The following is a 13,718-nucleotide window of genomic DNA, read 5'->3' as shown; positions in this document are numbered from 1 at the left end:
GGCCAGTATTTACTCACAGGTTAGTCCAGTTTTAGCACTCACTAACAACCCACACCAAGAAATAATTTCTCTCTTTTTGTCTTTAACAATGTCAGTATCCTGAGTAGGAGAATGGTGCTAATATACCTGAGCACTTCAGTGAGAAATATGGAAAATCACTTATGATGTTCATATGAAAAGAGCTTTGTGGTGGGGGTGGAGGATAAAAGAGTATAGAAAATTCTGTCGTGAGTACATAACTCTGCTGGGTAATTTTTCCTATATCTGTGGGCAACTAAAATATATTTTTTCCCTCCCATTATAGGAATAAAAAGAAAGTATTAGGAGTTTTTTTTTTTTAAATACACATATCTCTGTTTTTCTGTAGTAAAGATTGTTAATAATATCTCATGTGTTCTACATGTATACTTATTTGATTCAGATGCTTTCTTAATTTCCTTAAATTCATTTGAGCAATCTGCTCTTTTTGGCCAAAGATTTTATTAGATTCACAAATAGAACAATCTAACATCATTAAACAAGGTGTGGTAATCTTTTTTAATCCCACTGTGGAACAATATATAAAAAATAAGTAAATTATTTCTAAGCACTTCCAGGGTGCCACTATTCTCCATTTGACCCATGTTAAATATTCTCATTACAATTACTTCAAATGAATACAAAACCTCAATTTAATCCTAACCCTGGGGAAATAAAACATAGTGCTCTGAGATGAAAGGCCTAATGTTACCTACTTATTTGAATGCATTGCATGTTCTTAACATGGATCATAAGCGAACTGTATTTTAATAACTCAAATCATTGCACATTCAAAACATTATCTAGCTACCAAATAAATGTCATAATCCTGATAATGCAGAAGAAACTTGCATATTTTAACTATTGAATTTATGATGGAATCCCACATGGCTCATTTTGCTATATTTTTTAAAACTCCTAGCTTTCTCTTAGTAACATAACCAATTATATTATTAATTGGTTGGAGATCCTTGAGAATGAAATCTAGGGCATAGCTTGATAATTTAAAAGCACAATTTTTGTTAATGTTAGCCATCACTTTGTACCTTTTAAAATTCAACTTTTACTTTAATGACCAGACTCATGGGTAGACTTTCAGAGGATATTTTACGTTATGTTTTCAAAAAGGAAGCCTGATTTCAATTAACATTTCTTTGACAAGGTATAACAATATTGTGCATCTAAATTTTTATTTATTTTCCCTTTCTTTGTTGGCAATCCCTTTAGCTTGAAAACATTTTTCTTCTCTCTGATGTGACATTTGGCAAACATCAATCTTTCCTGTATTTAAATGTACCATAGTTGACAGGCTGCTTTTGTTAAAGAACTTCGGCTTATATACTGTCTTAATATGACAAATTTTTTCTTCCGTTATTCACAAGCATAATCAGTTACTATCATAATCAGATGGGGGTCTGAAAAAAGACTCTTCCTGATAAAAATGATTAAAGACCAGTGACTCAGAATTAAATTAAGAAAATTATTATTGTTTCCTCTGTAAGAGCATTATCATCTTTAAAGAAAATTCATAGGGTATACATTCCAGTACTTTTCAAATATTATAAAGAAAATTTGCCTCCACACAGGCTTTGCTTATTTAAAATACAATTTTAAATAATTTGTCTTTAGTAATTTGTGGCCATATGAAATTCTGAGAACACAAATTTTGAGGTTTGTCTTCATGCTTTATTTTTAGGGATGTATTATCTTTTTGAGCAGTAGGTGTGCATGGATTATACCAATAAACTATGAAAAAAAATTTTATAAGGAAACCTCAGCAAAAACAGTGAAGAGTCATTCATTCACTATAAATGTAATCAAACTGCTCAGTTATTGATATTCTTTTTCCTTTTTCTACCAGTGGAAATATATAACCAAATTTCTCCAAATATACAAAATTTAAATTAATAAAAGAGAAATAAGATCTTTTAAAACAGCAACAACCACATACCAACCAAACCACATTGCAGTGTTTCCTGAGAGGACCTTAAGTAGTAGCTGATATTTCTGTCTGTCTGTCTGTCTTTGTTTCTTTGTCTTTCAATGTGTGAAAGAGTACTAAAGGAGGAAGGAGAGAGGGCAGAAATAAACACAAACAATGAAAACACTGAGAAAATATCAGGAAAGACTGCAAATGAGATGTAGATTTCAGAGTAAAAATTATTCCCAAATTTTATTGGAAAATACTCAGATAAGTGATTCTATAAATGATGCAAATAAAAGACTTTAGTGACAACAAAATACATATGCCTTTTAGCTTGTTTAGTTTTTTTTTTTTTTAAGGAACAATGGGTATCTATAGAATGTCTCAAATTCCATATTATTATAATTTGTGCTTGTCTTTTTCTTGGTTTAGTACTGATCTTGAGTTTTCTATCAGAATATCATTTATATTAATTTAATATAGTGTTAGAAAATTTGCCAGGATAGTAGAAAAGCAATTTGTGTTCATTTGTACAGTAGAGTGACTATTGCAATGGGCTCGCTCGGGGTCTAAGTTACCTTGTTCTCATAGCTCAGTACTATTAGATACTTTTAAGTAAATAAAGTTAGGTCAACTTATTATTTCAATATAACTACATAGTCTATTTCCAAAAGAACTTGAAAATATTTCAATATTACTAAAATTTAATATAACATTTCTCTTTAATTAATGGGATTATACTATTATTTTCAAAGCATATCACTAAACTCTTTCTAGTTCTTGTTGTCCTTGTGATATATACTCTCCTTTCTTGTCAGTAGCATAATGAATAAACCTTGTGCTCTTGATTGTACAAGGTAGTGAGCTAGGAATTGGAAATTTTGTAATATCAGTCATTAATGAAGCTAGCTTGATACATTTATTATTAATTGTCAAAACCTCTATTTTTTGTTTTTGTAATTTCTTCAACTGTACAAATTTAAAAGAAAAACACTTTTGGATGATGTGTCCTGATTTTTAGAACACATTTTAGGAAAAAATGGTCACTATTCAAAGAATTTATACTACTTTCTAAATAAAATACCAAAGAACCAAGAGGTATGCTATATCAGAGAGCTCTTTACAGACTTTAGTAACACAATTTGATAGTTTTTTAAAATTAAAACAATGGCAATGGAAGTTTTGAATGACTCAAACTAACATTTCTTACTCCGTACTTATAAAAGTTAGGCATGATTATATGCATTCAGTATGCATTTAAACACTAAAAAATATAAAATAAAAAAGCAAAAATTAAAGAACTCTTTCTAACTGGATTTAATTTATTTCTAGTAAAATCTCAAAGCAAGATTAGTAAACAGTTACTGTGACAGTGTATTAAAGATACTTTACCAGCAGTAGCCTTTCCTTAAATGATTCAATTTCAAATTGGGGAAAAAATATTACTAGAACCTGAATCACATCAGGTTCTAAAAAAAAGTCTTCATTTCCTTCCCTCCTTCCTCTGCTTCCCACAGGACAAAGGTGATACCAAGGAAGTTATAGAAATAAAGTGAAGACTTCTTTCACATCTGGGGTCCTATCTGTAACTTAATATCTGCTCAAACTATTTTTTTTAACTTTAAAATTTTCATGACCAAACTGATATTTTGCTCATAATTCAGTTAAGTAAACCATAAGACTTAGAAAGAGAAGTGCATATAATGTAAAATTAAGTATTAACTGAAAGGCAATTAATGCTATAATTCATACATTGATATGGTTAAATATAGGGTAGCTGAATAAATTACTTAATTTTCCAGTTATTGTAGAAATTTAAAATGTTAAAATTCAAAAGTCAGCGTCTCTGTGATATCATTATACAATAAATATTTGGAATATTTCCAGCTATCAATAATGCCATCTGTCCCACCCAATACAAATGGACTACAACCCATATGGCTCCTTTCTCCATTGATTACTCTGATGAATGAGAAAGCAAAACCACTCATAAAACCTTCAGATTATATGACACTGTCATTAAAAAGATAGGGAGAAAGGAAAAACACAAGATGATACTTAATTTAAAACTGTCAAGTCAATTCTGTAAAGTTTTAACAACTAATATTATGAGCCTAAAAAGTATCAGCGTGTTGAATAATATTATGTCAGTCTGTACTCTCATAGCACCTTCAAAGAAATCCAAAGAACCAAAAAATTTCTAGAAAGAGTATAATAGCTTATTATGATATGTTCAGATTAATAATTATTCCAATACGAATATACTAAAATATCCTTTCAGGATGGGTAATTAAATTAAAACACTTCTTTCACTTTATAGAGAAATTATAAAGTGATCATTTATCATGTGATAGCAAGTCATTTTTAAAGCAAAACCAGATACATTCTTTATACCATATAATGTTGGCTATAAATTTCAACACAGCAAAATGATTTTTTTCCAAACTCATTTGCTTCTTAACTATAAATGTATTCTCTCTCTTACAAAAGCAAAATAATGACATATAATGATTCTATAGCAAATTACCCTAAGCAGTATCTAAATTGGTATTAGCTAAGCAGGAAACTAAATGCCACTACTCAACTTTCCTGTTTGATATGGTAATTTGCATTACACTTAGTTGTAAGGTTGGTATGGTTGGCACAATCTATAAAGCTGGCCCGCATTTATTTTGTTCCTTAGCCTTCTTGGAAAGATTCTACAAACTTTTCCTGATGAAACTCTTTTCAAATTAGGACCCGCATCTGTGTACAAGTGAGAAAACATTTTGAATAAATATGTTTACGCTATATTAAAAAGTAAGCATCAATAATTTGAAAATTTTTTATCACTTTATTTTTAACTTGCATTGAATATCAAATGAAGCCACTGGGGAGAAAATCTGTGAAATAGCTCAAATTCAAATGTGTCAGCCACAGCAAAAATAAATTTAAATAGCATACAAATCCAGGAAATATTTCCCTCTACCCGTTGAAAAGCAACTTTTGTAAGGATTTTACAGACTCAGGCGCCATGGGAGAGGACAGGATCTCTCTTCAAGGTGAGCCTTAAACCCTATCAAATTCAGAAAGTGCAGTAAGCAAAGAGGTAGCTAGTGCTGGCAAACTCTACCTTGTTAGGTTCAGCAATAAGCAGGCTCATTCATGGAAAAAGAGGCATCTTCAAAGCAAGGTTTGTCAAAATTAGCAATAGGAATCATGACCTCTGTGTTACTGTTAGTTCTAACGAAACTCTCCTATCTCTAAATACCTTAAAGTACATAATTTTAAGAGACATTTCAGCTTCAGCCACTGATAATTATGTTTCTGTACCAATCCTACATGACCTTTGGTGTAATTTTACGTCATATTTTTAGTATCTGAGTGTCAAACTTCTTCCTCACACACCTGTCCCATCTTTTTCCTATTCCAGGGTTGTTGTTTTGTTTTGTTTTTTTTTTATTTTTGTATAAATTTCCAGGCTATTTTGCCTGCTTTATTCTTCCATATCTACTTCAGAATCATTGTAAACAAATAATAAACAAAATCGTTTATTGCAGCATTAAATTTACCCTTAAATAAAATTTTAGAAAACAAATATCTTTAAATCATTTTCATTCAAAACATAATAATCTTTCAAATTTTTAAAAACTTCATTCTTCCATAAAGATTGTCTTTCTTTATAGTCATCCTGAATGTTTTTTTAGTTTTTGTTACTGTATTGCATGGAGTTATTTTTTTTATTATCTTTTAAAATTTGCTATTACTGATACTTATTTCAATAGAAAGTTGGTTTTAATTTTTTCATATTTCTTTTTATACCTGACAATCTTATTCAACTAAGTTTTGCTGAACTTCATACTTACTAAAACTCATACTAATTTTACTGATTGATCATATGTCTCTTGGGTTTCCTAGGTAGTATCATCTGCAAATAATGATAGTGTTGCCAACATACCTTTTAGCACTAACAAAGGACAGATTTGTGTAAACTCTTCTAGAATGAATTGCAATAACCAGCTTGGTCTTTTATTCATTTAAAAAATCCATAACTTTCTTATGACACAATAATATATATAATAGTATGATTTAAATCCAAGGTATTTCAGAAACTGCTTTTGATGTCTGTGGAAAATTAGAAGTTACAACCACAAATCAGGATATGGATCTCATACTGAAAAGACAGGATATGCATTGAATATTTTCAAAGAAAGGATAGAAAGGCCCCTTTTAAATGTCCTTAGAGGAGTAAGATTAAATGTATCCCAAGTGAACGAAATATCAGAGAGATAAATCCTATTCCCAGAAAGTACAATGTGACATATGGGCAGAAATTTTTCTAAAAGAGTATTTTTCAACAGTTTCTAAGAGCACTAAGCTGCTCTTAAGGAACTGTTAACTTACTGCTTTGAAGAATTAAGATAAAGTTAGTGATGACTATAACTTTCTATTAAGCAATTTTCTTTCTCAATTGTGCACAGCCACTTATAAGGCAGAAGATAACAGCTCAATCAAACCTTATTATGCCAGATTTAGTTCAAATACTTATGCAATGCTCTGAGAAAGGCTTGATAATGTCTAAGAAAGCCTTTTCATAAATTTCACCTTTGTAAGCTAGAAATAAAATTGATATGGTAAGTACCTTTCTGTGTGTCCTTATGTTCTTCTGCCAAATGTCCAAGGCAGTCACAATGAACTTGATGCTTGTTATGTAACAGTAAACCAGAAGAATGTGGTGCCTCTGTGTATAACCTCCAGAATTTTCAGGGTGTGGCTTAGGACTTAAGCAGCCTCTGTTCGTATTCCACCACTCCCAAGTTTCACTGTACACGGTAGTGCAGTTTGCCCAGTAAGGTATAGGACTTCTCCAGCCTGAAACAGTAAAAGGAAATTAAAGGCCCAAACAAGAAAAGGTATTTCTCATTCAAGCAATTTCTGAGTTCTTATACAGATGAGAAAATGTAGATAATAATAGCATCTTCTTTGGATGAATGATTCTAAAGATTAGAAACTGCGTATCAAAAATCTATTATAAAGAGGTTAGGTTCAGAAGAGACAATCAAATATGATAATTATCACAATTTCTGAATTAAGATTTTGAGTTAAATAAAGGTACAGCTTGGCATTATTAAGCACTATATATTTTTTTACAGAGTGAAAATAGTATGGGCAGTCATATATATTGGACTTTAAAAGGAAAATAATCTGAGTACATGCAATTAAAACTTTTATAATGTCTTAATATATGTCCTAATTTATTAGACATAGTTATCAAAAAGTCATAATTTATTCTTGAGAAATACTTGAAATAAGATTTCAAGTATTTCAAGCTCTAAACCTGTACATTCCTCAAGCAAGACACTGTGTGTTTGGCTCCTGACAGAGGGCTTTCAATAAATGTTTGTAAAGTTGAAAATGCATTTGTACTTTACTGTTGAGAACACAGAGACATAGGATTTTTGGCTCCTGACAGTAGTACATTACATTTTTCTGTAAAACATCCTTTCTGTATATGAATTATATGAAATTTTTACATAGTATCTTCATCCTTTTTTGGAGGGGACATCTACTAGATATTGTTCCAGAAGAACAATATAATAATAATAAAATAATAAAAGTTTGCTCTTTTTCTGATTATCATATAAATTTTGTTGTAAAAGTCTTATTTTTTATACTATTTTGTATATATTAGTAACACATGAAGTATTCTGCATATAGATGTCAATTACAGAGTGATGGTGAGTAAAAACTTATTTTCCTTCCCCATTTCCCAGTTATGTAAATTTTTTAATAGAGACTTTGCTGAACTTTTATCACCACTAAAAATTCCTCAGTATTAAAGCTCAGTGAAAAGAAATTCAGTGCCTGGAAGACAAGGCAATCAAACCATGTGACAGTCCCATATGCAACTCCAAATCTGTCCTCATAACTGTCTGTAGAGCTCACAAAAGAGTCACACATGTAGCTATTGGAAGAATATCTTACACAATTTGGCACACAAGTTCTAAGATTAGCAGCTGAAGAGGGGGAGGAGGAAGAAAGGAACATAATAGATTAACTGACACCCATCCACTATCTTTCTAAATTGTTTGGAATGTTAAAAATATTGTTTTGATCAATCTATATATACACCCTCAAATTTGAAAGAGAAATGCAAAGCATGTTGTGGTTGAAAGAACAAATGGTTTTATATATATATATATATGTATATATATATATACACACATATATATGTATATATATATATATAAAACAACTATGAAATATATGTCACTGAACCAGGGAGTCCAGCCAGCTCCCAAGTGGCATGTTAACATGATGAAAAGCAAATCTAGGAGGCTGTGAATCAAAGAGGCATGGGTCTATTTTTAAAGAGGCCTGTGTCTCCCCACCCTGTTTGCCAAGTATAGTTTTTCGGGAGAAGTCCAGCCTCTAAAATAGGTAAACAGCTAAATGTCCCAGGAGTTACCCCATCCAAAGTTTGACTACCTCCTCCTTTTATAAGGTCTTTGACTCTACATACATCATCCATGTTAATCATTAGACAAGCAGAATTGCTGTTCAACTAGTTCACTTCCCCTATTCTTGAACAGATTGTTTGAGACATAATATGAATACTAATTAATGATAAAATATCTGTGAGTGTTTTAAAATATGGACAAAGATAGCACTTTGAGAAAGGAGCCCAGACAAATCTTATGCAACAATCTCCACTGGTCACATGTAAGGTCAGAGTACAACTCAGAGGTAGGAGGGCAAATTTGGCAGAGTTTTTGGCTCCAATTCAGTGCAAAATTATAGATGACCTTTTTGTTTTTTGAAGGGTGTCAATTTGACTTTCTTTTTAACCTTGTCTTGCTGCTGACTTGGAGTTTGAAGTGAAAACTCTCTTTTACAGTCAAGTGAAGAGCAAAATGATAAAAACTTTCTTAGTGTTAAGTTATTGGAGGAGCAAGACTACATATATGATCCAGGATTATGGGTATACTTCTGTAGCAGAAGTATACAAGCTGTTGAATATAAGCAACAGTCAATGCTCTTTAATGCAGAGGTGGGGAAAGTTATTTAAAAGAATATGACCTCTCATTAATTTTTGTTTTACAAAGAACTTGTTTCATCTCAAGGAAGTATATCCATAGATATGGGAAACATAGTTTTATGTTAATGGGAAGAGCATATTATTAGATTTAATTACAAAGATGATTAAAATAATATCTTTTGCTGTAAGAGCCTAAACTATTGCCAAAGCATGTTATAACCCCTTTCTTTCTAAAATTGAATATTGTATTTTTCTCTTCATAAAAGCTTTTTAAACATTCCCCATCTGGTCTCAGATACTTTATCCTTTAAAACACTAGCCTTTGTATTCTCCATCTTGCTATCTAACATTAATGCTTACATAGTGCTTTACAGTCTTTGGATTTTGATAGTAGCAATTTGTTCTAATGCCAGAGAAAAGAGAAGAGGATTATCTAAAATTAAACATAACAAAATAATTTATATTTGACCTTAGAGTTGTTTTAAAATTGAATTTTAAGAATGGGATACATAAAATATTTGAGTAATTGGTTTGCCTCACTCAAAGAAGCTAAAATGTTTCGTGAAAATCTGATTTGGAAAAAAATCAAAGTTAGTCACAACCTACATTTCATGTTCAATTAGTCTTATCTAAGGTGTTTTGAGGATTACAACTGAGAAACTTACACTGCCCTGGAATTAGCTGATTAATTCCAAGACTGACTTAGGGCTTACCATATTTCAAATCTTTCTGAGAACATGGTCATGATAAATGACCAATTATTTGCATTTCAAAATTTTTATTTATATTCAACTAAATCTATAATAGAGATGTCAACAAACATGGAATTATCAAATGAGTTGTCTAAAATGACAGTAAAATAAGTTCACAAAGTAAGAAAAGGAAATAACATAATAAAGTCAGTTTATCTTAGATATGACTTTTGTGATCCTACACTATTTTATGTTGGTTTACACTTATGCATATTTCTCTTTATGTGTATTAATGTTTCCCTACCTCCCCAGGAAACTCATTGCTAATGTTTGATGACTATAGCAAGACTTGTCCTAAATACTCAGAAAAGAAAAAAATATGAAAATGCTTTCTGAGCTAATAGGAAACAATATACACAATGTCCTGGGGCAAGTCTTTTCCCCCTGACTTGTTTTCAGGGTGGACCAAAGCCATGTTGTTCAGACCTTATCACCTTTTATATCACATTTTATATCACAGAGATATCCCGAACTAACTTGGATTAGGGAAAGCACCAACTCTTACACCCAGGCCCTGTCTAAGATCCAAACCTAGGCAGACACTTAGATCTTTGCTTACCTAGATGTAGAGACAGATAAACTTTATGGAAGGCAGAGGTCATGCCATCTAATTGTTTCATGTGTTCCAACTATACTATAATACATTGTCCAGTAAGTACTAAAGATGGTGTTATTCCTATAAATGACAGCTAGTACACCAGTTTATTTAGGCCTACCTGGAATTTTCCAAGAGTGGTCAAAATACTGTTAGAGCTTTTGGATTGGTTTGGTTTTTACATTATAAATATTATAGAAAAACAGAAGTTGAAATAGTTTTATAAACAGAATTTACATATAAAATCATTAGGGGTAAAGAGTGTATAGGAAAGGATTTATTCTCATATTCTCTGTTACACCGGCTCAAAATGTTACACTCTTCCTGAATTCTTTCTTTTACTCCTCTCTTTGCATTTGCCTGGGGATCCTGTTTATTGTACCTTCAAAATATATTCAGAATTTAACCACTTCTCACCAAGGTCAATGTCACCATCCTTATCCAAGACCCTATAACTTTTTACCTGATTACTGAAATAATTTCTTCATTGGTCCATCTGCTTCTACTTTTGGTAGAGTCTATGCTCAAGCTAGTGCCTAAGTGACACTCAACATGGAATCAAAAGTTAGTCCTTTACTCAAAATTCTCTTGGTTCAATAAATGCCATATTCTATCCCACCACCTTTCAAGCCCATCACAATCTCTAGCCCTCTCTTCTTGCTGTATAGTCTTGCCTTCTATCATTCTTGCATGTTCACTTTGCTCTCATTATTCTCTTTCTTTCTGAAATTATTCTCAAACCTTGAACATTTCCAGATTTTCACATTTCCACAAACTGTTTCCTCTGTCTGGATTGCCCATGTTGATAATCTGTGTGTATACCTCTTTTACCTCCTTCATGATTTGCTCAAATGATACCTTCTTAATGAGCCCATCCTTGATCAATCATTTAATTTTAACTTCCCCCTTTCCCCTATATCACATCTTCCATTATCAATCTCTCTTATTCTATTTGTTTATCTTTCCTATTAACATATAAATTCCAGGAGAGCAACATAATAGAACCCAGCACACAATGAGGGTTTGCAGAAAGGATCCACTACAGAAGCAATACAGTGAATGATAAGGGAGAGGTTTTATTGAAAATAAATGCAAAAAATCTTGGAAAAAAAACCATAAAGACAGAACAAAGGATAAGGAATATTCTTGAGTACTTAAAAAGCAATTGCCTTGCTTAAAATAAAACAAAATATTAAGAAAAGGGCAATTTATACTGTCATACATTATCTTAGATGAACACAGAGAATATAGTTAACATAGCAACATCATAGAACCCAGCATACATTGGGGGATTGCAGAAGGATCCATTACAGAAGCAACATAGTTGATATTGTAGAACAATCATAGTTGTTATAGAAAAAAGCATGGTTGATTAAAAAATTTGTTAAACTATCTAATAGGATATGAAAAAGAATTGACATGAGCCCTCCTTGGTGGTGCAGCAGGTTAAAACACAGCACTAAAAAGCTAGTCACTTCAGCATGAGTTCGATTCCCACCCTGGAGGTGATCCACATGGTGCAGCAGACCTCTCCTGACCTGCCCACTGCTCCCTTCAGTGTACTTCGTCAGTTGGCCTGTTCTGCTCCCCACTCTGTCTCTGGTGAATCCTCTCACTGCCCTTGTACCTCTGGCCTGTACCTCAGTTCTGTATGCATAAATAAATAAATCTTTAAAAAAAATAAGATTGACCTAGGCATGCTATTACTAGCAAAGTGAGAATTTCATTTCTTTAAGACAGTATGCCAAATATTGAAGTCCAAACTATTAATTCCTAAAATATGCAAAAAGAAAACTTTAACATGGTATTAAAGGCTAAACTGTATTTACAATTTTTAATTTTTTCATAAGTAAGAGTATAAATCATTTTTGCATTTTTTTAAAGTATGAGTGAAAAAATCTGCAAAATTAGGTGCATTTTCTCCAACACCAAACATAAGGTCTATGCAAGTGCTTAATAAATGCTTATTAATTAGTACATGTTACACAAGTCAACATATTTTCAGTTTGATGAATTCGCCCTTTTCCTACATTTACTGACTTACTACACAGTCTCCAATAGCATCTAAATAAAGGGGGGGAAGTGCAGTAAAATATCTGCCTCGTATGTTTGTCGATAAGTAAAATAAATACAACTATGGGTCAACTGGTCTCTTTTGTAAAACAAATATAGATGAAAAATAATTACACCTTCTTCCACTCAGATAACCTACTTACCATCCAGCTTATGTCCTAGTTGAGGAAAGGGAAGGAGATCAGGTAGGAGAAGATAAGAGCTCCCTTCTTTTTGCACCTCAGAATTCTCATCTCAGGAGGAACAAAGGATGCAAAAAAGACAAAGGATGGATGCACACCACAGAATTTGGCTTTAAGGAATCTCTTTGGCTCTTCATAATTCTGAATTATGTAATTAAGAAAGCCTCAGGGAACTTGATACTTAAACAAGCAAACCCTACAAATTAGGTGGAGTTATTCCACTGTGTATATAAACCACATCTTCTTGATTCACCGGTATAAGTGGTGAAGTCTTTTATGGAATATTTGAGAAACATCACGAGGAACTAGGAATAGCTCTGCACAGAATACTCTCTGTGCTACTTGCCCTCTTGAATGCTCATAAAATTAAGAGTCCCAAATAAACATTTGGATACTTTAACTATAAACCAGCTTATGTTTGACAGTTTTTGAGTGTACTATAATACCAGAGAACATGGTCTCAACCAAAGATATAAATGAACTCATTTGTTTTGACAGAAAATATTTTTTTAATTTTATATACTTTAACTTCATTCTTCATTTTTATACAATATTTGCTTTATCATCTGTTTATGGTCCCTAAGAAATTCCCACTAATGATTTGCCCATGTACTATCACTGTAGTCCTTTGTGCTTTTCCCACCGTGTTTTGATGCAATTTCCTCCTTTACCCCTCCCCGCCAAAGAATGTCTCTGGTATAGTGTTGCCTGTTGATTTTCATTTTTACTGTGTTATAATTACTTCACCCCCCCATCCCTTACTTGGGTCCCCTACATTCCTCCTATATGTGAAACCATCTGGTATTTCTCTTTTTCTTTTCTGGCTTATTTCACCCAGCATGATCCCTTCCAGCTCCCCCATGTTGCTGTGAATAGCATGAGTTTATCTTTTTGATTGCTGAGTAATATTCCACTGTGTATATAAACTACATCTTCTTGATTCAGTCATCTATTTTGGGACATTTGGGTTGTTTCCATAGGTTACCTATTGTAAATAGTGCTTCAGTGAACATAGGGATGGAAATTCTTTTGAATTAATGTTTTTGTGTCCTTTGGGTAGATATCCAGTAGTGGAATTGCTACATCATAGGAGGTCCAATTTTAGCACTTTGAGGAACCTTTACACAGCTTTCCATAGTGGTTGGACTAATTTGCA

This window comes from Condylura cristata, unplaced genomic scaffold (assembly GCF_000260355.1).
Source record: "Condylura cristata isolate star-nosed mole 26May11 unplaced genomic scaffold, ConCri1.0 scaffold00023, whole genome shotgun sequence".
Taxonomy (NCBI): domain Eukaryota; kingdom Metazoa; phylum Chordata; class Mammalia; order Eulipotyphla; family Talpidae; genus Condylura; species Condylura cristata.
This window is presented reverse-complemented; position numbering follows the sequence as displayed.